This window comes from Mustelus asterias, chromosome 15 (assembly GCF_964213995.1).
Source record: "Mustelus asterias chromosome 15, sMusAst1.hap1.1, whole genome shotgun sequence".
Lineage (NCBI taxonomy): Eukaryota > Metazoa > Chordata > Chondrichthyes > Carcharhiniformes > Triakidae > Mustelus > Mustelus asterias.
Window position 1 is genome coordinate 5422398 of NC_135815.1, and position 26587 is coordinate 5448984.

At 44.0% G+C, this 26587-nt stretch overlaps 1 pseudogene; it reads right to left on the bottom strand.

The window, feature by feature from the left end:
- The window catches only part of LOC144504886 (dynamin-like GTPase OPA1, mitochondrial), an 81661-nt pseudogene that overhangs the window by 10090 nt on the left and 44984 nt on the right, over positions 1 to 26587 (bottom strand).

Consider the following 26587-nt stretch of genomic DNA (forward strand, 5'->3'; position numbering starts at 1 on the left):
TGTGATACCTGAATCACTCCACAGCAGGATCTCCATCTGTCCAAGAAACCAACCAGTCCGGAGGCCTGAAGCGCGACCGAGTAAGTTAAATTTGAGGAATGAATGTAAGGGGGAGGGGGGTCCTGGGGAGGATTATGAAGGGTCAGGCATCGGGGTGGGGGTAGGGGGGGGGGAGCATAGATCAATGTTTGTGAGATGTTGATGCACTTAGTGGCCCCACAAAAAGCATTCACAAACCAGCCTTGCAAACTTTCATTTCTGTCTGCAAAGTTTCCCCATCACCTCAATAAATGTGTCAGAGGGCAAAGCAGTCCAATAAACTGCTAACAAACTGCTAGCCTCAACTGTTTACCATATACATAGACGATCTGGAGGAGGGGACCGAGTGTAGGGTAACAAAGTTTGCGGATGACACAAAGATGAGTGGGAAAGCGAATTGCGTGGAGGATGCGGAAAGTCTGCAGAGAGATTTGAATAGGCTAAGTGAGTGGGTGAGGATCTGGCAGATGGAGTATAACGTTGACAAGTGTGAGGTTATCCACTTTGGAAGGAATAATAGTAAAATGGACTATTATTTAAATGGTGAAAAATTACAACATGCTACTGTGCAGAGGGACCTGGGGGTCCTTGTGCATGAATCACAAAAACTCAGTTTGCAGGTGCAGCAGGTGATCAAGAAGGCAAATGGAATGTTGGCCTTTATCGCGAAGGGGATGGAGTATAAAAGCAGGGAGGTCTTGCTGCAATTGTACAAGGTACTGGTGAGGCCGCAACTGGAGTACTGTGTGCAATTTTGGTCCCCTTATTTGTGGAAGGATGTATTGGCCTTGGAGGGAGTACAGAGAAGGTTCACCAGGTTGATACCGGAGATGAGGGGGTTAGCTTATGAGGAGAGATTGAGTAGATTGGGCCTGTACTCATTGGAGTTTAGAAGGCTGAGGGGAGATCTTATAGAGACATATAAGATAATGAAGGGGCTAGACAGGGTAGAGGCAGAGAGATTCTTTCCACTTAGAAAGGAAACAAGAACTAGAGGACACAGCCTCAAAATAAGGGGGAGTCAGTTTAGGACAGAGTTGAGGAGGAACTTCTTCTCTCAGAGGGTAGTGAATGTCTGGAATTCTCTGCCCATTGAAGCAGTGGAGGCTACCTCGTTAAATATGTTTAAGTCACAGGTAGATAGATTTCTGATCAATAAGGAAATTAAGGGTTATGGGGAGCGGGTGGGTAAGTGGAACTAAACCACTATCAGATCAGCCATGATCTTATTGAATGGCGGGGCAGGCTCGAGGGGCTAGATGGCCGACTCCTGCTCCTATCTCTTATGTTCTTATGTTCTTAATTAAGATCTGCAGGCAGTGAGATGGAGCAAACAGGGAGTAAAGGGAAAGAATCAGAAACATCAAAATGAGACACAGCAGAAGTGATAAACTGCAAAGGGTGAGGGGGTCAGTGCTGGTGTGCTGAGTAACACTTCTCCCTGTTGTTCTGTCTCATAAATTCAAAGAAATTTATCCGAAGAAAGAGAGGCTACAACACACAGGATCATATCTATGTGGTATACTGGAGGAGAATTATAGATCGGGAATAAAAGAATCCTGCATACCACACACTGGTGGCTCAGTACTACCATCTCTGAGTCAGGAAATTCTGGGTCCATGTCCAATTTTTAAAAAATTCATTCATGGATCATGGGCGTCACTGGCTGGCCAGCATTTATTGCCCATCCCTACTTGAGAGTCAATCACATTGCTGTGGCTCTGGAATCACATGTAGGCCAGACCAGGGACGGCAGATTTCCTTCCCAAAAGGACATTAGTGAACCAGATGGGTTTTTCCGACAATCGACAATGGTTTCATGGTCATCATTAGATTCTTAATTCCAGATTTTTTGTCATTGAATTCAAATTCCACCATCTGCCATGGCAGGATTCAAACCCAGGTCCCCAGAACATTAGCTGAGTTTCTGGCTTAATAATCCAGTGATAATAATCACCAGACCATCGATTGCCCTCCCAATTCCAACTCTAGAAACTTGAGCACTAAATCTAAGTTGACATTTTCAACTGCGGTACTGAGGGAGTGCTGCGCTGTCAGAGGTGTGGTTTTGTGGGTGAGATGTTAAACAAGGCCTTGTCTGCCTTCTCAGGTGGGTAAAAGATAAAATATCCCATGGTGCTTTTTTCACAGATTTCCACGTGCTTGCCAATATTTATCCCTCCACCAACATCACTATCACTGATAACTTGGCCGTGGCTTCATTGCTGCTTGCAAATTGGCCTTCAAATTTTCCTATGTTAAAATAGTGACTACACTGCAAAAGAATTTGTAAACTCGAATTAGATGATCGACTCAGTGCTTGGTGATTTCCTTAAGATAGAATCGTAAAGCACATAAGGATGTCATTTGGCCCATTGCGTCGATGCCAACTCTCTGAGAGCAATCCAGTTAGTCCCACTCCCCTGCTCTTTCCCCTTAGATCTGTGTTTGTTTTTCCATTAGAAGTATTTATCCAATTCACTGTTAAAAGTTATTGAACTTGCTCCCATCAACCTTTCGGTCAACATATTCCAGATCATACCAACTTACTGCATGAAAGATTTCTTATCATATCTCCTCAAGCTCTTTTGCCAATTGTCTTAAATCTGTGTCCTCTGGTATAAGCACTCTCCTTCCAGTGAAAACAGTCCCTCCTTATTTACTCTGTTATCGGGAAGGACCACATCCGTTCTGAAGGCTCTGAGGTTGAGCGCTGTTATGTCACACTGTGCATCACCTTTAAACATCAGAACATTCCAGAGTTTAGTGCAGGAAGTTAATAATTCTCCGATTAGGTTCCTGGAAAAATAACTGGGAAAATTAAGAATGCCAAGTGCAGAGTTCATAAATATAAAATAGTCATTATTAATCCAATAAGGAATTCAGGAGCAACAATGCAAAGAATGTTTAGAATGTGCAACTGACTGCTACAAGGAGTGGCTCAGACAATACCAAAGATACATTTAAGGAGAAGCCAGGTAAACACATAAGGAAAAGAGGAATAGCAGATTGTGATAATTGTGGAAACTCACGTGGAGTGTAACTACTGGCAAAGATTAGATGCAGTAAGGAGTCTAACAACACCAGGTTAAAGTCCAACAAGTTTATTTGGTAGCAAACGCCACTAGCTTTCGGAGCGCTGCCCCTTCGTCAGATGGAGTGGAAATCTTTTAAAATCTTTAGAGAGATTAGATGGCCAGAATGGCCTTATTCTGGGCTGTAACTTCTATATAATTCTATTTTACAACAGCAAATTCACTCCATTTATTAAAACTCCAGTTACCGATCGATCCTCCTTCACTTCACTAACATTAGTGCTCATCTGGCATTACTGACAGCTTATTGAACCAAGCAGAAATGATGTTTGACTCATTATCTGAGGCTGAGTAGACTGGCTCTGGCTGATTGATCTGCAATTTGCATTTGAAGTGCCAACTCCTCACTGTTAAGAAAAGGGATGAAATGAAATCTGGAATCGGTGCCAGTGAACTGATGGGATTTCCCTGGAGAGCCATTAGTCCTGTCTTCAAGGCCGTTCTTTGAAGGTATTTAAATGAGATAGCAGCTTGTTGATGATTGGTTTGAGGCTAATGTCGGTGAACAGACACAACACAGAGAAGGAGACAAAACAGTGGGCCTTTGCATTGAAAGCATTTAACAGAGTGCTTCTCCGCCTTTTGGTTAAGATCAAACAAAAGATCAAGCCCAAGATGGGATGCAATGCTTTATCTTGTCAGCTCGGATCTTGTTTGTCTTTCTTGTGGGGGCCTTGAATTGGATTCAATTGGATTTTGAATTTGGCTTTTGAAGCAAGGAATGGATTTGGGTCTGCCCGGCCCACTCTGAGCACTGGCTTTGTATATTACAATAACCACCCGGGTAAATACTGGAGCAACAGAAGCTTTCACAGAAAGCTCCTGTTCCCCCCAAACCCACATAGAATAGCTCAATTTACGATGCCTCCAACAGTGTTGCACTCCCTCGGTGCTGTGCCATCAGCCTGAATTATTGTGTTCAAGCTTCTGGGGTGGGGCTTGAACTTATAGTGTTGCTTCTCAGACAAGTGGGCTATTTTCTAAACTAGCTGCCATGACATTTCTTACATTTCCAATCTGCAATGCTCCTGTCTCTCAGATTGCCGTGTCAGGATGGGGTTTCTGAACCACACCAGATGATGCTTAACACAGAGTTAACCATCAACTTCTTATGAGGCAGCAATGCTCCTGTCACCAAGAGCATAATCACAGACTATAGAGGTTGTAAATTCACAAAGATATACATGACAATTATTATTTCAAAATGTCTCCATAGGTGCACTCATAATACTGCAGCGTAGAGTGGAGGGAACTTGCTCTTTTGTCAAATGCAGTCACCAGATACTTCAGGAACTTATTGGCCGAACAGTGGAAAGTAGCCTTAACCCGTTAATGGATAATCATAGAAACATAGAATTCTACAATGCAGAAGGAGGAGATTCAGCCCATCGAGCCTGCACCAACAATAATCCCACCTAGGCCCTATCCCCGTAACCCCACGTATTTACTCTACTGCGGCACGGTAGCACAGTGGTTAGCACTGCTGCTTCACAGCTCCAGGGACCTGGGTTCGATTCCCAGCTCGAGTCACTGCCTGTGTGGAGTTTGCACATTCTCCTCATGTCTGCATGGGTTTCCTCCGGGTGCTCCGGTTTCCTCCCACAGTCCAAAGATGTGCGGGTTAGGTTGATTGGCCATGCTAAAATTGCCCCTTAGTGGGATGCTTAGGTTAGAGGGATTAGTGGGTAAAATATGTAGGGATGTGGGGGTAGGGTCTGGATGGGATTGTGGTCGGTGCAGACTCGATGGGCCCAATGGCCTCTTTCTGTACTGTAGGGTTTCTATGATAATCCCCCTGACACTAAGGGACGATTTAGCATGACCAATCAACCTAATCCGTACATCTTTGGAGTGTGGGAGGAAACCGGGGCATCTGGAGGAAACCCACGCAGACACAAGGAGAACGTGCAAACTCCACACAGACAGTGACCCGAGGCCGGAGCTGAACCGACGTCTCTGGTACCGTGAGGCAGCAGCGCTAACCACTTTGCCATCATGCCGCCCAAAGGGGAAAACCTTTTAGCACTGAGGTGAAGAGAAATTTCTTCACCCAGAGAGTTGTGAATTTGTGGAATTGACAACCACAAAAAGCAGTTGAGGCCAAAACGTTGTGTGATTCCAAGAAGAAATTAGATGTAGCTCTTGGGGAAAAAAGGATAAGAGATATGGTGGGAAGGGGGAATGAGGATTTTGAATTTGGTGATTAGCTTTGATCATAATGAATGTTGGAGCAGGGTCTACTTCTGCTTCTAGTCCATCGGTTTCAATGTAAATTATCCTTTCTATTTCGCGCACTCTGATAATGAGGATAAATAAGATTACTTATGAGAAAGTATTTATCAATTAAGATGAATGAAACTCTGAGGAATTTGCTCACAAAATATAGATGTTGGAGCCATTGCAGTGAGTGTTTAGTAGCTTTCAACTTTGGGGTCTAAATTTGAACTCAGTTTGGAGGAATGGAATGAAGAATTTCTCAGTATCTTGGTTAGAAGAGCTCCATGTAGAAGCTGAGTTAGTTAGGAAAGTGCCAACCCAGCTCCGAATGAGTAAATGTGAGACCTCATAGAATTAAACGTCAGTGTTAAACAGCATTAAAGCAGCATTCACACACAAAACCTGGCTGGGTGGTGGGGAATTGCGAGCTGTAGAAGCTGCAAATTAGTTAGGTGAGAATGCAGAACTCACGACCATAGGGAGTGGCTGAGGCGAATAGCATTTAGGGGGAAGCTCGATAAACAGATGAAGGAGAAAGGATTGGAAGGTTAGATTGATAGAGTTTTTTAAGGAAGGCTAGAACGAGGTTCAAGTGGAGCATAAATGCTGGCAATCACCGGTTGGATTGAATGGCCTGTTGCATATTGTCTGTATATCTACATATTTGAAGTCAACCTTCAAATAATCTGGATGGCAAGTGGAATCAACAATTCCAGGTAGAACTCCTTGCTGATATCAAATTTTAGTGCCACAGAGAATAAAAGTAATAGAGGAAATCATTCTTTGCCAATCAAATCTGCCAAATGAAATATGCCTTTTACGCAGAGAATCGCTCCTATTGTAAATGTCATCCACAATGCCAAGTTGGGGGTTAAGTAGGCGCCAGTAGGGGCAGACTGGCACTTTAACAGAAGGAGTATGGAACATACAAAACAAAGTTGGCAAAGCACTTGGAACGCTGTCGCTTCTTATTTCCACTTCAGGGTTTGATGTCGTTTTTTGCTAAAACTATGGTAAAGCTTTCGCATCAAGGCACTGACTGACCCCTTTCACACATACGCATCTCACCGTGCGAGGATCTTCAGTCCTCACTGCCAACCCAACCTGAAGAGTGGCAATGGGAAATGTGACGCTGGGGGCAATTTAAGCAAACCAAAAAAAGAGAGTCCTTCATGTAATTTCTCTCTGTTCCCCGCGCATTGTTGAAATGCATGGGTCCAGCGGAATGAGAAAACTGGCCAGTTTGCCACACATTCAGTCCTGACAGACAGTATAAAGCTGAGGGTGTAACAAAAACAGTGAGACAAATGAATGAGTCACAGATTCCAACCTTCAGCTGAGCTTTGAACATAAACGTAAATAAGACAGCTTGCAATATTTTGCCAAATATGGTAACTCAATGCAGTTAGCATTCAGATTAGAAACATAAAATCCACAGACAATCTGTGAACACCAAATGCCTTATTCCAATAAATTATAAACATTATTTTTTATAACCTGCCATGGAACCATTTTAATATGGAACATTGACCTCTTAATTTACACCTCACGGGGTAATAAATAATTTGAATCCACAGACAAGAACCCTTGATTTGATTTGATTTATTATTGTTACATGTATTAGTATACAATGAAAAGTATTGTTTCCTGCGCACTATACAGACAAAGCATACCATTCATAGAGAAGGAAAGGAGGGAGTAGGGAATGTAGTGGAGAACTCTGGGCCAGCTGGGGAAGGAGGCAAAGAGACTTCCTCCCATGGAGCTCTGGTGGGACGGAGCAAGACTCATGTCAAAGTCTTCTGAAAGGAGTACACAAAGAGCAGACAAGAACCAGGTCCCCTGGTTGATCTGCTGGTGCAGATATTCCCTGCCCAAATCTTTTTGTTTGCTCTTTCATAGGATGTGGGCATCAGTGGCTGGGCCAAAACCTTTTGGACATCCCTAATTGCCCCTGCCCTTGCTCAGCCATTTCAGGGGGCAGTTAAATGCAAGGACAGCAGATTTCCTTCCCGAAAGGACATTAGTGAACCAGATGGGTTTTTACAACAATCAATGATAGTTTCATGGTCACCATTACCGAAACTAGCTTTCAATTCCAGATTTTATACAGTGAATTTAAGTTCCACTAGCTGCCATGATGGAATTTGAGCATCTGACCCCAGAGCATGAACATCTCTTTCTTAATAGTCCAGTCACATTACCGCTCTGTTACTACTCACCCTGCTTCGACATAAAATTCACTTCCCAAACTCGACCACTGGCCAAACAACTGGTTGGATTACACTGCTGGGAATAAGGTTATAATCTCTTGGAGCCATAAAATCAGGAGAAGGCCATTCAGCCCCTTGAGCCTGTTCTGTGGTTCCAATAGATTAAAGGAAGAAAAGAAAATAGTTTGCATTGATATAGCACCTTTTATGGCAGCAGGGTGCCTCCCAAAATGTGAAGTGTAATCACCGCTGTAATGTAACAAATACAGCTGCTAATTTGTGCACAACACATTCCCACAAATATCAATGACCAGATATTCTGCTTCCTCAGGGTAGGCATGGCGTAGTGGTATTGTCACTGGACTGGTAATCCAGAGACCCAGGGTAATACACAGGGGGCCCAGGTACAAATCCCATCATGGGATGAAAAGTCTGGAATGAAACCATTGTTGATTGTTGTAAAAGCCATCTGTTTCACTAATGTCCTTTAGGGAAGGAAATCTGCCATCCTTACCCAGTCTGGCCTACATGTGACTCCAGAGCCACAACAATGTGGTTGATTCTTGAATTACCCTCTTATATGGTTGAGCAAGTCACACAGTTCAAAGGCAATTTGGGACAATTAGGGATGGGCAAGAAATGCTTGGCCCAACGATGCCCACATCCCTTGAATGAATAAAAACAACATTGACCACCAACTAACTTCCTTGGCACCATCCAAATCAAATTGTGGGACCCACCTGAGAGGGCAGACAGGCCTTGGTTTAATGTCTCACTTGAAAGGTTGCACCTCTGACCATGCAGCACTTCATCATTCTAGTTTTTGTGAAATATCTGGGTTTGAACCCAATGTCCAACCTCAGAAGTGTTACCCCCTGAGCTATGATTTACAGATCTTTATGGCTGTTGTAATCCAGTTTTTCCTGTCGTTCCTCACGTTTCATTTCTCTTGCAATCGGAGTCACTCCGTGACTCGAACCTGACCTGTGTCAGAACCTCATGTCTTGGTCCTCCGGTACCTGCTATTGAGAGGCCAGAACACTATGAAATCAAGCAGTGCAAATTAGGCCACTCAGCCCATTAGCCTATGCCTCTAAAAGGGCTATTGAAGTGTTACTTAAAAAAAAACATTTTATCAGAGCTTTCCATCTTGCAAGAGGATGCTAATTGGTTGGAAAGTGGATCTGATTGGTAGAGGTGCTGCCATGGGGAATGTACCAGTTGATGGTGACTGAGAGTTAACTGACAAAAAATGATTGAAATTTAAAGCCAGGCAGCTTGACTTTGATTAGCCAAGCATTATTTAATTAGTCTTACTGCCCCCCCTCCCAGCTGTGAAACCTTACTGTTTTCCCATAGCACTGCCAATTTTTCTTTCCAAGTATTTCCCAAATTCCCTTTGAAATTTATGATTGAATCTGGTGCTACTGCTCTCTCAGGCTGCACATTCCAGATCGTAAGTAGAGACAAAAGCAATTAACAAGTACAAAGAAATACATTCCCAGAGGGGACCAGATCCTATCTCCTTTGTAATCTCGACAGTTCTATAATTAATCTCAGCCTTATGCTTTTAGTTAACATACATTATCAACTGCTATGACATATTTATATATACTGAGAGTGAACATGAAGCCAGATTTTCCGCTGAGAGTGTGGTTTTCGTACTTTTGCCGGATACCTGACAGCTGCGCAGTCATATGCTCCAATCGCCTTTCTATCTTTCCTCTATTTAAAGAGCAGAGGTATTCACATAAAAATGTATTAGCAATCAGAGAACCAGGAAAGAGCAGAGCAATCTCATTCAGTGTCTGGCACTTGCTAATCACTGCTCAATCCACAACATTAGAGAGAGAGGATCTCTTCTGGAAATTTGAGTATCTGCGACTTTATCTGAGTGGAACATGGCAAAGCTTGAGGTTTGTTTCCATGGTGTTTATAATCAAACTTTCTTTTCCTGAATTGACATGGCCTTGACTGTCTGTCACTTGATAAACTTTGCTGTTTTAATCCAGTTATTCCTGCATCCATCTCATGTTAACCCATCTGGCGGATTTTTATTTATTTTCCTCTCTCCGTTGTTGCGGTGCAGTCACTCCCTCCGGGTTCACTCGCCATCTTGGAAAGTCTGCTTCAGTCAGTCCCGCAGGATTGGGGGTGAATTGTTCCCTCTCCAGTTTAGCCTGTTCTCAGGCAGCGGATAAGTCTAAAGCGCGATCTGCAGACTCTGCCGCATGTGGGCCAGATAACGTTTGAAGGATCGGACAGATGAAGTGTTTGGAAGTTCGTGTGCACTGTTCAGCATCTCGATATCACCCCTGCAAGCTCCTGACCAAATCTCTCGAGGGGCCTGGTACCTGGCCAAACGGTTAGCATTGCTGCCTCACAGCACCAGGGACCCAGGTTCAATTCTGGTCTCGGGTGACTGTGTGAAGTTTGTACATTCTCCCCTTGTCTCCGGGTGCTCCGGTTTCCTCCCACACTCCAATGATGTGCAGGTTAGGTTGATTGGCCATGATAAATTGCCCCTTAGTGTCAGGTGGATTAGCAGGGTAACTATGTGGGGTTACGGGGACAGGACCTGGGTGGGATTGTTGTCGATGCTGACTCGATGGGCTGAATGGCCTCCTTCTGCACTGTAGATTCTATGATTCTATGAAATGCACCTTCTCCATTTTGGTCATCACAGCTTGACCTCTTTAGGAATTATTTGGGGACATCCCTGAAGTATTTCCACTGTCTCCCTCGGAGTCTCCTGCTGTAATTGAGTTCTAAGCGGAACAGTTGCTTCAAGGCTCTGCTGTCAGGCAGATAAACTGGGTTAGGTTGATTGGCCAGGTTAAAAATTGTCCCTTAGAGTCCTGAGATGTGTAGGTTAGCGGGATTAGCGGGTAAAATATGTGGGGGGGTAGGGCCTGGGTGGGATTGTGGTCGGTGTAGACTCGATGGGCCGAATGGCCTCCTTCTGCACTGTAGGGTTTCTATGATTTCTATGATAAACAACATGTCCACTCGAGCAGGAGGAGGCAACTCTGGCGGTACCTCTCCACTGCTTTGAGCTACCTGCTGCAGGTTGTCCAAGTCTCTGTTGTTTATATGAGCACGGGGATTACTGCTGCACAGTCTCGGGTTGAGATCCTAACCCTTAATCACTCTTTTCCTCAGTCAGCCAAAGTCTGAGCCGGCACACTGAGGAGGAACTTTGTCTGTCTACCTTTGTCAACAGGAGGTTCCCCAAATATGGAGAATGGTTCACATTTTCTGGAATATTTTCGTTCAACTAACTCAATGGGAGGAAGGGTGGTTTTGCTGGGGAAGCTGTTTGGAAGAGGATTTTAGTTTCCTGGGTGTTTAGTGAAAAGCCCATTTTCTCATATGCTTCAGTGAAAGAGTCAACAACAACCTGAAGCTCAGTTTCTGAGTGAGTGCACCTTCATGTCATAGAGTCATAGAGTCATAGAGGTTTGCAGCATAGCGTCATAGAGGTTTACAGCATGGAAATAGGCCCTTCGGCCCAACTTGTTCATGCTGCCCTTTTTTTTTAAACCAAATTATGCTCGTCCCAATTGCCCGCATTTGGCCCATATCCCTCTATTCCCATCTTACCCATGTAACTGTCTAAATGCTTTTTAAAAGACAAAATTGTACCTGCCTCTACTACTACCCCTGGCAGCTTGTTCCAGACACTCACCACCCTCTGTGTGAAAAAATTGCCCCTCTGGACTCTTTTGTATCTCTCCCCTCTCACCTTAAACCTATGCCCTCTAGTTCTGGATTCCTCTACCTTTGGGAAAAGATATTGACTATCTAGCTGATCTGTGCCTCTCATTGTTTTACAGACCTCTATAAGATCACCCCTCAGTCTTCTACGCTCCAGAGAAAAAAGTCCCAGTCTATCCAGCCTCTCCTTATAACTCAAACCCATCAAGTCCTGGTAGCATCCTAGTAAATCTTTTCTGCACTCTTTCTAGTTTAATAATTTCTATAATAGGGTGACCAGAACTGCACACAATATTCCAAGTGTGGCCTTACCACTGTCTTGTACAACTTCAACAAGACGTCCCCACTCCTGTATTCAATGTTCTGACCGATGAAACCAAGCATGCTGAATGCCTTCTTCACCACTCTGTCCACATGTGACTCCACTTTCAAGGAGCAAACAAAAATGTACCCCTAGATCTCTTTGTGCACCAAGGCATATAGCGGAATTTTACCAAGGCTCGTGGGACGGAATTCTCCATTGGCCTCGGGCACTATTTTACGAGCCTCACCCAAGCGAGGCCCTATTTCCATGGCAATTTCAAGAGAAATGCAAGAAACTGCACCAATTGCTATACAGGCTATTTTCAACCTCACAAAAGCCTTTAATTCCGTACTAGTTGAAGACTTATGGAGTGTCTTTCTCAAAACTGGCTGCCCTAGAAATTTGTCATCATCCTCCGCCTACACCACGATGAGCCCTGATCCTCACCAATGGAGCCATCACAAACCCTGTTTCATGGAGGCTGGAGTCAAGCAAGACTGTGGGGCAAATTTTCTGTTCCGCTCACCACGGGACTCGGAGCAGGCGAGAGGCCGTCCATGGAAATGTCCGTTGACCTCAGGCGGGATTTTTCAGTTTCGGGTTGAGCATGGCCGGAAAATCCCGCCCTGTGTCTTTGCACTAACTTGCCTCTCTTTGGGAGAGTAGCCAGATTTGAGAAGGATACTCCTCCGTAAGCTCTCACTAATGACATCCCTCATAGGGAAGATGCTGGAACCTATTATTAAGGAGTCTACACCGGAACACTTAGAAAATCTCTATCTCAAATCTCAGGCAGAATCAACATGGTTTTAAAGAAGGGAAATTGTGTTTGAATAATTTATGAGTTCTTTGATGAAATAACAAACAATCGGTGCTGCTTCGTGCTCTCATCTGGACCTGGAAAAATGTATCGATTTTGCTTCCAACATCCATCCTTCTCTCACCATCACATGGTCCATCTCCAACACTTTTGTTCCCTTCCTTGACCTCTCTGTCTCCATTTATGGTGATAGACTGACCACCCATACTCATTACAAACCCACCAACTCCCATAGCTACCCCGATTACAGCTCCTCACACCCACCTCCCTGTAAGGACTTCATCCCATTCTTCCAGATTCTCTGTTTCCTTGCACCTGCTTCCTTTGAAAATGGTGCTAAGGAACAAAGAACAAAGAAAATTACTGCACAGGAACTGGCCCTTTGGCCCTCGAAGCCTGCACTGACCATGCAGGCTAAAACCCCCTAACCTTCCGGGGACCATATCCCTCCATTCCCATCCTATTCATGTATTTGTCCAGACGTCCCTTAAAAGTCATTATCATATCTGCTTCCACTACCTCCCCCGGCAGCGAGTTCCTGGCACCCACCACCCTCTGTGTAAAAAAACTGACATGTCTGCGTTTTTCCTTAACCCAGGTTACCCCTCCACCTGTGCTTTGAGGGCACTCAATTGGGTTTGACCCATTTTCAGCACCTCTGCCCTCACCCCTTCCCCTCCCTCCCAGATGATAGGTCCTCCTTGTCCTCACCTTCCACTCCGCTAGCCTCAATATTCAAAACACCATCCTCTGCCATTACTGACACCTCCAGCACGATACAGCCATGAAGCACATCTTCCCCTTACCTCCCCGCTATCAGCATTCCACACGCGTCATTCCCTCTGTGACATCCTGGTCCATTCCTCCATCACACCCAGCTCCCCACCCCTTTCCCACTGCACCTTCCCATGCAACTGCAGAAGGTATGACATGTACTCCTTTACCTCCTCCCTCCTCAAGATTCAAGACCCCAAACAATCCTTTCAGGTGAAGCAGCTTTTCACTTGTACCTCCTTCAATTTGGTCTGCTGTACTCGTTAACATGACTCCATTCTTCCTCTCGCTCACCATTTCAATCCACCAACTTGCTCTCATGCCCACATGTCTGTGCTAACCCGGCTGCAATGTTCTAATGAAACCCAACACACGCTGGCAGAGCAACATCTCATCTTCTGATTAGGCACCTTACAACCCGAAGCACTCAACATTGAGTTCAACAACCTTAGACTGTGACCTTCCACTTCCATCTTAACCCGTTTCTAAAAAATATTCCATACATTTATTGTCCCAATGCAAAAACGCCCTCCTTTCACTGCCCCCCCCCTTCGCCTCTGCCCACCCCACGCCCCCCCCCCCCACCCCCCCACACACACCAGGAATCTATCTTTTGTTCTTAAAGTTGCTACATTTTTGTTGCAGTCTCTCGACAATTTAATATCTGACACATTTCTCCCTCTCTTTAGTTCTGATGAAGAGTCAGACGGACTTGAAATGCTAACTCTGTTTCTCTCTCCCTACAGATGCTGCCAGGCCTGCTGAGTTTTTCCAGCATTCCCTGTTCTTGTACAAAAGTAGGTGTGTTTTGCTACAGTTGCACAGGGCTTTGTTGAGACCATGTCGAGGGCATCGTGTGCACTTCTGGTCCCCTTATTTAACAAAGGACATAATTGAACGAGAAGCAGTTCAGTAAAGGTACCCGTGACCAGTTCCTGGGAAGAGGGTGTTACTTTATGAGTAAAGATTAGGGACTGTAATCTAATGGAGTTTGGAAGAATGAGGGCTAATCTTATTGAAACAAGACAGGGTGAATGCTGACAGGATGTTTCCCCTTGTGGGGAAGCTTAGAAATAGTGAACACAGTTTAAAAATAAGGAGTCTCCCATTTAAGACGGCGATGAGCAAAATTTGTTTCTCTCAGAGGGTCATGAGTCTTTGGAACTCTCTTCCCTGAAGGGTGGTAGAGCCAGGGTCATTTAATATTTTTAAGGCAGAAAGTTGATTGATTCTTGACTAAAAAGAGAGTCAAAGACAATTGGGAGGAGGCGGAATGTGACGTTGAGGCCAAAAATCAGATCAATCATCATCTTACTGAATGGCAGAGTAGGCTCAAGGGGCCAAATAGCCTACTCTTGCTCCCAATTTGAATGTTCATATGTTCTCCATTTTCCCTGCTGCAATACCTCACCCCCAGCAAATTACCCATAGGCGTGAAGATAATTTACAGAACAGATGGGAAAATGTTCCACATACGCTATCTTCAATCCAAATCGAAAATCAATCCAACCTCTGTCATTGAGCTCCAGTATGCAGTTGGAACTTGTGCTTGCTGGAAAGTGATCATCTGTGGACTGTTTGGCCTTAGTAAGCCAGCAGTTTCGAGCACCATCCTGTTTTTATCTCAATATCTCTACACACTACCACAAAGGTCCTAGGAATAGTTGGGTAGCGCTCCAACATCTAGAAGCAGCAGGTTGCCATTTCCAAACATACTCCAGGATCTTAAGCACATTGAGCTGACATTCCCAGTGTGGTGATATATACAGGGCCTAGTTTTAAGGCTGATAAAATTGGATATCCTAAATTAAAGAATTGGGCATATTAAAATCAAACACAGTCAAACCTCGGGCAGGCCAATTGTACAAATACACAAACATGTCTGGGCCTGACACATTAATCACCCATCAAAGGTCGTTGCTCTCTACTGATACTTAGCAGGAGATCATTGCACCTCATTGAAATGCACCGGCCTATTGTTAGAAGGCCAGATCGGGCCAGACTTTCTGTCACCGAAAGTTCCTGCAGTTACATGTAAGCAACAACATGGAGGTGGACACCTGGGGGGCGGACCCTGGTGTCTTGTCAGGTAGACATCAAGAAACCCACTGGGTATTGGAACCCCCTGCTGGGACCTCATTGGCCGGAAGCTAGAGAAGTTTCTGGAAAGGCAAGCAGGAAGGGGGATAAAGGAACACATTTTCAGACAGACTGCAGCGAAGACTCGACGAGGGAGGCGGCCGTGGCCATTCGGAAGACTGACCAGAGAAGGAAGGAAGGAAGAAGCTGCCATCGAGACTCACCTTCGTGACGACGGACCAGAGGGACTCAGAGAATCGGGCCTGCAGTTTAACCAAACCATCTTGCGGGTAGTATATTTGAATCTGGGGTATCCTCTTGTTTTATGTGGGTAATTTAAGGGTTAATAGTGTTATTATTAATAAACTTGTTGAACCTTTACTTGTGTCTGTCCTTCATCCATTTTGCAAATAAGGACACCGGGGTAAAACCTTAGAGTAAGCAAACTTGTCGAAAGTATCTGAGAATTAACAGGCACAACACCAGTGTGGCACCAAGGGAGTGTTGCACTCTCAGAGGATCTGTCTCTGAGATGAGATGTTAAACTAAGGCTCCATCTGCTGATTTAAAAAAAACAGGATAATTTTGCAGAAGAGCAGGTGTCCGCACTCCTGGCCAATAATTATTCCTTAACCCACCTTGCTAAAATGCATTATTAGATCATTGCCATGTTGCTGTTTGTGAGATCGTGCTGTGCACAAATTAACTGCCACATTTCTTGCAATCCAAAAACAGATTTGCATTCGTACATCATCCCTCATCACCTCAGAATATCACAAAGCCAGTGAAGAACGTTTGAAGTATCGTGACTGTTGTGATGTGATTACATTTCAAAAGTATTTAATTGTGATTCTTTGGGATATTCTGATGTTATTAAAGGCATGACATAAACGCATATTTTAATTTTATTTGTTACCATTTTTCTCCACTTCCAAATACAGGAAAAAAATGAAATTAATCTACATTCCTTCACGGAAGACTTGTTCAATAAAAAATGGGTTCACACAACTTCTGTGCTCATGGCATGAAGCAATGTACCATTTGGAATTAAAAATCTAAATGGAGCATAAATACCACAGGATAGGCCTGAGCTTTAACTTTTCACTTACTGCCATATCCTGCGACTTGCATTCTCTGTGCAAATAGCCCTTTCTGTATGTTTATGTAAAGGTAGTTTTGTTTTCAAGCAGCCAGTTTATAAATGTTGTTCTGTGGTTGTGTAGCTGCCATGATTTGATTGAGGGATTTGAGGGAGTCTTTGTGTTTCTCACTCTCCCATGTTCCTATATCACGTTGCTGACATTCTATTAACTAGCTTTGCAATCTGTTGCAGATAGTTGGTAAAAAAACATATTTCTTAAAGAATTTAATATTTCTCTCTGGTTGCAATTTAATGAAGTTGATCACAGTTCTATAAATCGTAGCAGTTTTGTGTATATATGGCTAACTATGCACATTGGGAATCACCTTCAACCTCTCTACCTGGCTGTTAACCCTGCAAGAATGGATCACCTGCCCTTTATAGAAACCATCTGATTTTCGACAACTTGCTCTTGCAAACAGTATCAGATTGTATCAAAGCATCTCAACATGCGTTGCATGATCTAAAAATTTTTAAAGTTCAAGTTTATTTATTAGTCACAAGTCAGGCTTACATTAACACTACAACAAAGTTACTGTGAAATTTCCCTAGCTGCCACACTCTGGCGCCTGTTTAAGTCAATGTACCTAACCAGCACGGCTTTCAGACTGTGGGAGGAAACCGGAGCACCTGGAGGAAACCCACGCAGACACGGGGAGAACATGCAAACTCCACACAGACAGTGACCCAAGGTGGAAAATGAACCCGGGTCCCTGGCGCTGTGAGGCAGCAGTGCTAACCACTGTGCCAACGTGCCGATCAGTCATTATTGGAGTGTAGTGACTGACAATTGTGAGAAAATGTCACACAAACACCACAAGATTAATAATTGGCTCGGCTGCTTTTCTTTGCTGATAGGAAAATATTAGACAGGATCCCTCGAAGCAATGTCCTCACATCAGAGAATGAAATGGGATCTTTGACGGCTGCTTGGACATGCAGAGGGTTAGCATCTCCTCTGAAGGACTTCCACCTTTCTGGACCATTGCACTGCACTGATTCAAGTCTCTTCTAGCCTCTTGGGCTTTAACCACTTCCTTTGCTCCACCAATGAAGAACGGGCCTTCAGCTGGCAAGGCCTTACCCCAGGAATTCCCTCCCTAAACCTCTCCCTGTCTTTAGCTGTCTCTCTCCTCCTTTGAGACGATGTGTAAAAGCAGTCTCTTTGACAGAGCTTTTGGTCATCTGTCCTAATGGCCCATACCTTCCAAAGAGCGGCAATCACCTTCAGATTGCACTGTGCTTAAACATTCCCCCAACTTTACACTGCTTTGCATTTAGAATCATGGAACCTCTACAGTGCAGAAGGAGGCCCTTCGAACCTTCAAGTCCACACTGACCACAATCTCACCCAGGCCCTATTCCCACAACCCCACACACCTACCCCCCTAATCCCCGCTGACACTAGAGTCAATTTAGCACGACCAATCAACCTAACCCGCACATCTTTGTGGGAGGAAACCCGAGCACCCGGAAGAAACCCATGCAGACACGGGGAGAATGTGCAAACTCCATACAGAACCGGACCCAAGGCTGGAATCAAATCCGGGTCCCTGGCGCTGTGAGGCAACAGTGCTAACCACTGTGCTACCGTGCCGCTCATTTCTTCCAGGACCTTCCAAATTCGGCTCTTCCAGAAATTCAGAGTGCCTCCGAGAGCTCCGTTGCAATGGAGCAGAGTTGGGGGGATGCAGGATATGTCCGCTATTTACAGCATTCGTTGTTACGGTCCAGTATGAATGTTGGTGAATTGGTGAATGGATGAATTTTTGTGAATGGGTGAGTAATTGTGTGGATGAATGAGTCGAGTAGTAGGGTGGGTGAGGTAAGTGAGTAGGCGTGTAGGGAGTGTGAGGTGGGTAAGTGGATGAGGTGAGTAAGTGGGTAACGGGTAAGTGGGTGAGGTGCGTAGGTGTGTGACTTTCCAGGTGAGTGGGGTCAAGTCTGGGTTAGTCAGGTGTTTGGGGGTTAAATGGGGCAGGGCAGGGCAGGGCTGCAGGGCAGGTCAGTATATTTGATTGGAGGAGTCAGTTCTACAGTTACCCAGGATCTATACTAGGTTTTCATCTGTCTAGACTTTCTGGGTAAGTATCCAGTCAAGTACAGCAGAACTTTCTGAAGTCTATGACTCTAACTCAGAGTCAGAGACATTTGAGGAGGGTCCCAGGGTGCAGGGGAATTATCAGGGCTTCTACACGGCCTCCACATCCAGTCTCCAATGATCTGGAGACCAGAAGATTTGGGCTATCATCTCCGTACATAACTCAGGGTCATTATTCGTTTGATTATGCTCCTGTGAAATGTCTTATATTTCACTGCATTAACAATGCTTTATACAAGTACATTTATGGGGCAGTATTCCCAATGACAGGTATTTGACTTTTCAGCCTGATTTCAGGTTCTGCCTCTGATGTGAGCGAGTTATCAACTGAGACAAAATATCGCACTTGTGGTTGAACATTTTTCAGAGGTGACCTCATCTGCTTGGTCCACAACACAACTGCAAGTAATAGACTTATTTTAATCAAAACGGCTCCTTAATAATTGGTTTTATTGCCACTTTTGAGACTGAGCACTAATCTATTACAGCTGTGTAAAATCAACTGTAGAAAATTTGCAGTAATTATTCAAGACGGAAGATAATTGCCAAGGTAACCAAACCTTTCCATAGGATAACAATAGCACCACACCTGGGGGTAATGCTACCCTTGAATGAGAGTGGAAAATAGAGACTTCGATGCAGCTGGCTGTTCCATTTACATCGGAGTTTAAATTGGACAGGTTGCGTTGGCGAGGCTTGGATGGCTTGACTATATAAAAAATTAATGGGGAATCTAATTGAAGTGCTTAAGATGATTAAAGGTTTTGATAGGGCACATAAAGAGAAACTATTTCCTCTGGTGGGGGAGCCCAGAACAAATTGTACGAGAGGAGCCAAGCCCGGGGAGGGGAAAGAGAGTGAGAGAGCAACATGGGACTGTAAGAGATCCAGCCACTGCACAACATTGAGGCAAGTCTTTGCAAAGTCAACTACTGGCCTGTCAGATCTTCTGAGCACCATTCAAACCTGCTGCAGAGTTTTTGAAAAGGCATTAGAAAGAATCATAGCATCATTGAAACCCTACAGTGCAGAAAGAGGCCATCTGGCCCATCGAGTCTGCGCCGACCACAATCCCACCCAGGCCCTACCCCCTTCTCCCTACACATTTACCCGCTAATCCCTTTAACCTACGCATCTCAGGACACTAAGGGGCAATTTTAGCATTGCCAATCAACCTAACCCGCACATCTTTAGACTGTGGGAGGAAACCGGAGCACCCGGAGGAAACCCACGCAGACACGAGGAGAATGTGCAAACTCCACACAGCCGGGAATTGAACCCAGGTCCCTGGAGCTGTGAAGCAGCAGTGCTAACCACTGTGCTACCGTGCCGCCCAAAGATTGGAAGTCTCTTCCTGGGTGTAATGAGGGGTCAAACAGACCTCAGAGTGCTGGTTATTTATGACTCCGGAGAAGTTTCTTCACTCAGTGAGTTGTGAATGTTTGGATTTCTCTACCCCAGTGAGATGTGGATGCTCAGTCATTATCTTCAATACAGAGATCACTAGATTTTTGAATACTAAGGGAATTAAGGAAAACTAATGTGGGAAGGTAGAATTAAGGTCAGATCTTATTGAATGGCAGAGCAGGTTTGAAGGGCCACATGGCCGACTCTTATATTTCTTCTGTTAAATATGTACCTCCTAATTTTGAGCCAATAGCCATTGAAACAATTGAGTAGACAGAAGCAATCTGTATATTAGTTCAACTCAACAGGGGTCACTTTAACATTGAGTTGATAGCATGCACTTTTCCCAATTTCTCCACCAGTCATTGCCTGTCACAGAACTCCCTCTTCCACATCTGTTTCTACTTTAGTTGTGTCAGCGTCACAGACTAATGTCTGCATTCCACCAACACTTGTATTAGCAGTGCTGCCTACCATGACCTGCTGAGATGGTGGTCCTAATAAGTAAAATTGGAAGTGTAATAATCTGAAGATGGTTCTTGAAGATTTCCAGTGATAGAGCTGTGACTATTTCCTTCTGCAGCTTGTTTCATTTGGGATCATATTTGGAAAGAAAAATTGTTGCTAAACTGTCTTGGAAACCAATGGTTTCTGTAGTTTGTGTGGAGGGCTACCTCATGTTCTGTCATTGCCGAGGGCAACAGGTCCTTGTTTCTGTCAATCCCCACCCGTCCATTCCAAATTTTATAGAACATGCTCAGTCGATTTTTAAAAAATTTGCTTTATTATTGTCACATGTATTAACATACAGTGAAAAGTATTGTTTCTTGCGTGCTATACAGACAAAACATACCTTTCATAGAGAAGGAAACAAGAGAGTGCAGAATGTAGTGTTATAGTCATAGATAGGGTGTAGAGAAAGATCAACTTAATGCAAGGTAAGTCCATTCAAAAGTCTGATAGCAGCAGGGAAGAAGCTGTTCTTGAGTCAGTTGGTACGTGACCTCAGACTTTTGTATCTTTTTCCCGATGGAAGTAGGTGGAAGAGAGAATGTCCAGGGTGCGTGGGGTCCTTAATTGTGCTGGCTGCTTTGCCGAGGCAGCAGAAAGTGTAGACAGAGTCAATGAATGGGAGGCTGGTTTGCGTGATGGACTGGGCTACATTCATGACCTTTTGTGGTTCCTTGCGGTCTTGGGCAGAGCAGGAGCCCAGACCAAGCTGTGATACAACCAGAAAGAATGCTTTCTATTGTGCCTCTGTAAAAGTTGTCAAAGATTTTCTCCCTCTTGTGTGATGATTGCCATTCTCTTTGATCCAGGATGTGACGCTGGTGTATTCCCCACACTGACTCATGCAGAATGCTTTAGCGCGTCTTTGGATCGCTTCAATTTCATTCATATCTTTCACTGTGTAAGGATTCAACACACAACTTGCAAACATTAGGAGATTAGATAAACAAATGTTTGGTAAGCTCAGATATTTTCATCCTCAGAAATCCAAAAACCAAGTTTGCTTTGGATGTTGTCTGCTGAATGGTATGGTTGCATATCTCCCTGTTGGAGAATTTAATTACATAATTTAGTTATCTGGTGAATGCTTTTTGTTAACAATGCACATGACACAGCATTCTTTGGCATTAAAAACCTATCGCCCATTGGTCCTGCCATTGTTTTCAATTGCAGGAGATTATCTTGCTGTGAAAGGATCTGATTTTGACTTTTACTTGTTGCACAAACCACACAGCCATCTGCAAATAGTCACATATTGTTTCTTTAACTTGTTGGGAAAGTTGTTTATGTACGTCAAGAAGAGTAACAGTGCTAAAACCATTCCCTGGGGCACTGCAGAGAGTACATCTCTGGGAGACAGATTCCCCATTACACGCCAACTACTCTTTGCTTTCTGCCAAATCTAATCTAATAATGTCTCCCTGATTCCATATTAGTGAAGTTTGTACAAGAGCTTTGCATTAGGAACTTTGTTGAAGGCTTTTTAGAAATCTCAAGTAGTTGGAGTGCGTTGTGAATTGAAGCTAGGTCATCGACAAGCTACGGGCAGAATTTTCCTGTCCCACCCCCCACAGGAATCATAGCGGGCAGGACACGGACCATGCAAAGATCTGTTGACCTCGGGTGGGATTTTTCGATCTTGGAGAAGAGTGTGGCTGGAAAATCCCGCCCTATGTTTTCACCCAAGAACTATGCTGAACATCTTTCCTCTTATTCATTCAAAGGATGTGGGCGTTGTTGGCTGGCCAGCATTTATTATTCACACCTAGTTGCCTGAGGGTAGTTGAGAGTCAACCACATCACTGTGGCTCTGGAGTCACATGTAGGCCAGGTAAGGATGGTAGATTTCCTTCCCTGAAGGACAGTAGTGAACCAGATGGGTTTTTACGACAATTGACAATGGTTTCATGATCATCAGTAGAATTTTTAATGCCAGATTTTTATTGAATTCAAACTTCACCATCTACCCTGGTGGGATTTGAACCCAGGTCCCCAGAGCTTTACCCTGGGTCTCTGGATTACCAGTTCAGTGACAATACCATTATGCCAACGCCCCCCTCTATCTATTAGCATACTGGGAGCTTCAAAGTGCTTCACAGCAAAACTAAGCTTCAAAATCCACCCAACTGGTCTGGATTTGACACTGTAGCATCATCAAAGCCTAAAATGTTCTCCGGTTCAGGTGTAGTGACATCTGGGGCTGTTAACCCGTCACTTGCTAAACACTATATAAGTGAGTAAACCAAAATGATCTGACACACCATCCTAAATGATCAACACTTGATGTCCACGTCTTACACGGCAACAATGATAATAAGTTAACTTCTCGAACAGAGTCAATGTGAGGATTTCACGAACATATATATGGCTCTGAAGAAGCGTCATCCTGACTCGAAGCATTAACTCTATTTCCTCTCTCCACAGATGTTGTCAGAGCTGCTTGAGTTTTTCGAGCATTTTCTGTTTTTATTTCATGCATACTGCTGCACTAACCTCCGCAATTATTTTTAATCTGCATTAATGCTTAAATTATATCTCCAAACTTTATTTGAAATGCTTTCATTTTTGCTTCAGAGTTGTTTCTTTAGAGTTGGCCGATTTGGTCAATCTTACTGGTCTTTGCAGAGTCAGGAAAGGCACATTTCATGGCTTTCATGAGAATGTATTAAATGGAAGCTGGCTTCTATAACACCTGGCAAAGTTTTTGCTGTAATCCCACTATAATCACGTCTCAGCCAGTGGAGTGCTGACTTCTGAGTCAGAAGACTGTGGCTTTGAGAACCACTCCAAGATTTCACCACATAATCCAGGCTGGTGCAGAGTTTAGGGAATCATACATTGGATGACATATTGTCATTCTGATGAGAGGAACATGCTGATGGAAGAAGAATGTCCAGTCGCCCCTCCACCTCCTCCTCTATTGTGCTCAAGAATTTGTAGGGTAGCATAATGGTTATGTTATCTTTTCCCAAAGGTAGGGGAGTCTAAAACTAGAGGGTATAGGTTTAAAGTGAGAGGGGAGAGATACAAAAGGTTCCAGAGGGGCAATTGTTTCACACAGAGGGTGGTGAGTGTCTGGAACAAGCTGCCAGAGGCAGTAGTAGAGGAGGGTACAATTTTGTCTTTTAAAAAGCATTTAGACAGTTGGGTAAGATGGGTATAGAGGGATACCCATCTTACCCAAATGTGGGCAATTGGTACTCGCTTAGGGGTTTTAAAAAAAAGGGCGGCATGGACAAGTTGGGCCGAAGGGCCTGTTTTTCATGCTGTAAACCTCCATGCCTCTATGACTCTACTGTCCTAATAATCTGAAGACCTGAGTTCAAATCCCACCCTAGTCTCTGGGAAATTGATTTGATTTATTATTGTCACATGTATTAGTATACAGTGAAAAGTATTGTTTCTTTAAAATTATTGTTTCTTTGAAATTAAATTTCAATCCATCAAATAAACGTGGAATAAAAAGCTGATATCAGTAATTCTACTTTAAGTTGAACCAATTAAACTAAAGTAAACTAATGGACCAGTCAAGAGAACAGTTCCTTAAAGAGACACCGCAACAAACAAACAGACTGCAAAGGAAACTTAAAACATCAAACCAAAATATGAAAAATCGGGTTGATGAAACACTGCAGTCCCCATGGTGCCCATTGGGTACTGAAGGCCTCAAGGGTGCTGGCAGACACCACATACTCTCACTCCAGCTAGTATCATTCATGGTTACCATGAAACATGTCATAAATATCCATCTGGTTCACTGATGTCCTTTCGAGAAGGAAATCTGCCGTCCTTTTCTGGTCTGGCCTACATGTGACTCCAAAAGCACAGCAATAAATTGACTCTGAAACGGCCGAGCAAGCTACTCGGGTGAATTTAAGAAAGCAACTCACTGCCAACATCACAAGGGCAAGCTGGAATGGACAATGATTGCCAGCCTTGACAGTGATGTCCACATCCCGTGAATGAATGAAAAGAATTATTGTTGGAGTTGCATGTCGGGTAGGATACTTTGACCTTGGAGGGGGTGCAGCACATGGAAGAGATTCACCAGAATCATCCCATCAGAAAAATACTGCAACAAAATGACATCAAGGCAAAAAATGTTATATTGAGACTATTTTGCGGGACTATTCTGCTTGTAGTCCTTTGATTATACAAGGTAGAGGATTGGTCTGGTTGATGTATTAGGGTGATAAAGGATATGATAAGGTAGATAAAGAGAAGATTTCTCCCATCGAGGGGCCTTAGAGTCAAACTCCAGCTATTTTAATTCAATTTGCAAAAGTGGACAGTTTATTAAATCGGCACCAATTTTTTCAGTCTGACTTTAGTCAATTTTATGTCAAAGTATTTCTTTTTTCTGAACGTTTTATTCATTTTATTAACTTTCTAATTTTGGCACCATGCTCAGATCATTTGGAAAATGAAAGATTGTTTTGGACCGATAGCTGGAAGGTTTTTCTAATCTGCCTCTTATTTCGTCCTTGCAGCAGACTGGTTTAAATTATAACAGCTGTCAGCACGCGTCTTATCTGTTTGAAATTCAAAGCACCAATTCGTGACCAAACTGCGGTCTGCCTGTTGAGCGAGTGCAACCTTTTTAATACTCTGCTGATTCTGTCCGTCATGTAGAGCCTTCAGAGGATTAATGAGATCACTTAAGTACGGAATTCTTGAGCTACTCAAGGAAAGAGTATGGTCGCCCTGGCTAGACTGCTTAGCGTCAGGATAAAAGAGGAACACAGGCAAGCAAAAGGACCGTCAAAAAGCTCCACTTACACTGAGTCTGGGTCAGGTTCTGCCTGTCACAGTTAACCAAATTGTTTGGCTTCGTTATCTGCCCTCCCTGGAGAGCTTTGCTCTCCCCTTCCTCGCCCCAGCCCAGTAGGACTGCCAGGCGTTTCAGAACGTTTTCCTCGTGGTTAAACAATTTGGATATTCAAGAAGTTGAAGATGGATCTGAACCAAGCTGGTTGGCGCACACATCCAGCGGCTTGCCAATTACGAGATTGGCACCCGCTGCTGGTTTCACCCACCCACAGTTGGACTGGGCAGCCCGTCTCTGCTGCCTGTTCCCTGTTTAGATTAATATTTCCAATTTTCTTTCTTCTTGGTGTCTGGAAGGAGGAAAGGGGATTCAGCCGCCAAGCAGTCTCTCTCTCGACACACAATGTGCTTTTGTAATGCAATCTACCGAAAGCACAGGTCAAGATTTGAACAAACATCATATCTGACCACTTGATGCAAAGCCTGGAGTGAATTGTTAAATGTTTGTGCATGGTCACTGCACTGCGAGGTGTCTTGACTTGTATTCTTCCACTTGATTATGTGGACCTGAACCCTTTGGAATGTGACCCATTAATCTCCTTGGGACAGGAGGAACGTTCAAATCATGTGCAGATTGAAACTTGGCAGAGAGTTAAGATTCCTTCAGAAGATCTTCTGACACGTCTTAGATGTTTCATCATAAATCTCCTGACATCCCACATCCAGTTGCTTCCTAAATGATTCCAGGATTTTTGCCTTTGCTACTCTATCTGATGAATGCATCCCATGTGTTGATCAGTATTCACAGGATGAAGAGTCTTTTCCAAAGTTACAGTTATTCTACTTTTACCTTTAGGGAAGGAAATCTTCCGTTCTTACCCGGTCTGGCCTACATGTGACTCCAGAGCCACAGCAATGTGGTTGACTCTCAACTGCCCTCAGGCAACTAGGGATGGGCAATAAATGCTGGCCAGCCAGCGATGCCCATGTCCCACAAATGAATAACAAAAACCTGCGATCACCCCTTTGTTCTACTCTTACAATGCAATATAAAATAATTTTCTGAATTTCCATACAATTTGCAATCTATGTTTTTTATTCACTTCTCAGAGATCCCTATTAAAAACTGAATAGACCAAGTTGCTGCAACCTTTCCTTCTAATTTCAACCCCTGACCACAGAGAACAATCTCATGCCTGTTCTCTGAACTGCCTTCAGTACTTGAATGTGTCTTGGGACAAATGCAAAGTTAAAGGACAGTTCTGGAACAGTTAGTCATCCTGCCTGCGACCCATCTTACATCGCAGTGGCCCTTGTGCAGGTCTACCAACAGATAGAATTCCTACAGTGTAGAAAGAGGCCATTCAGCCCATCGGGTCAGCTCTGGCACCAATCCCACCCAG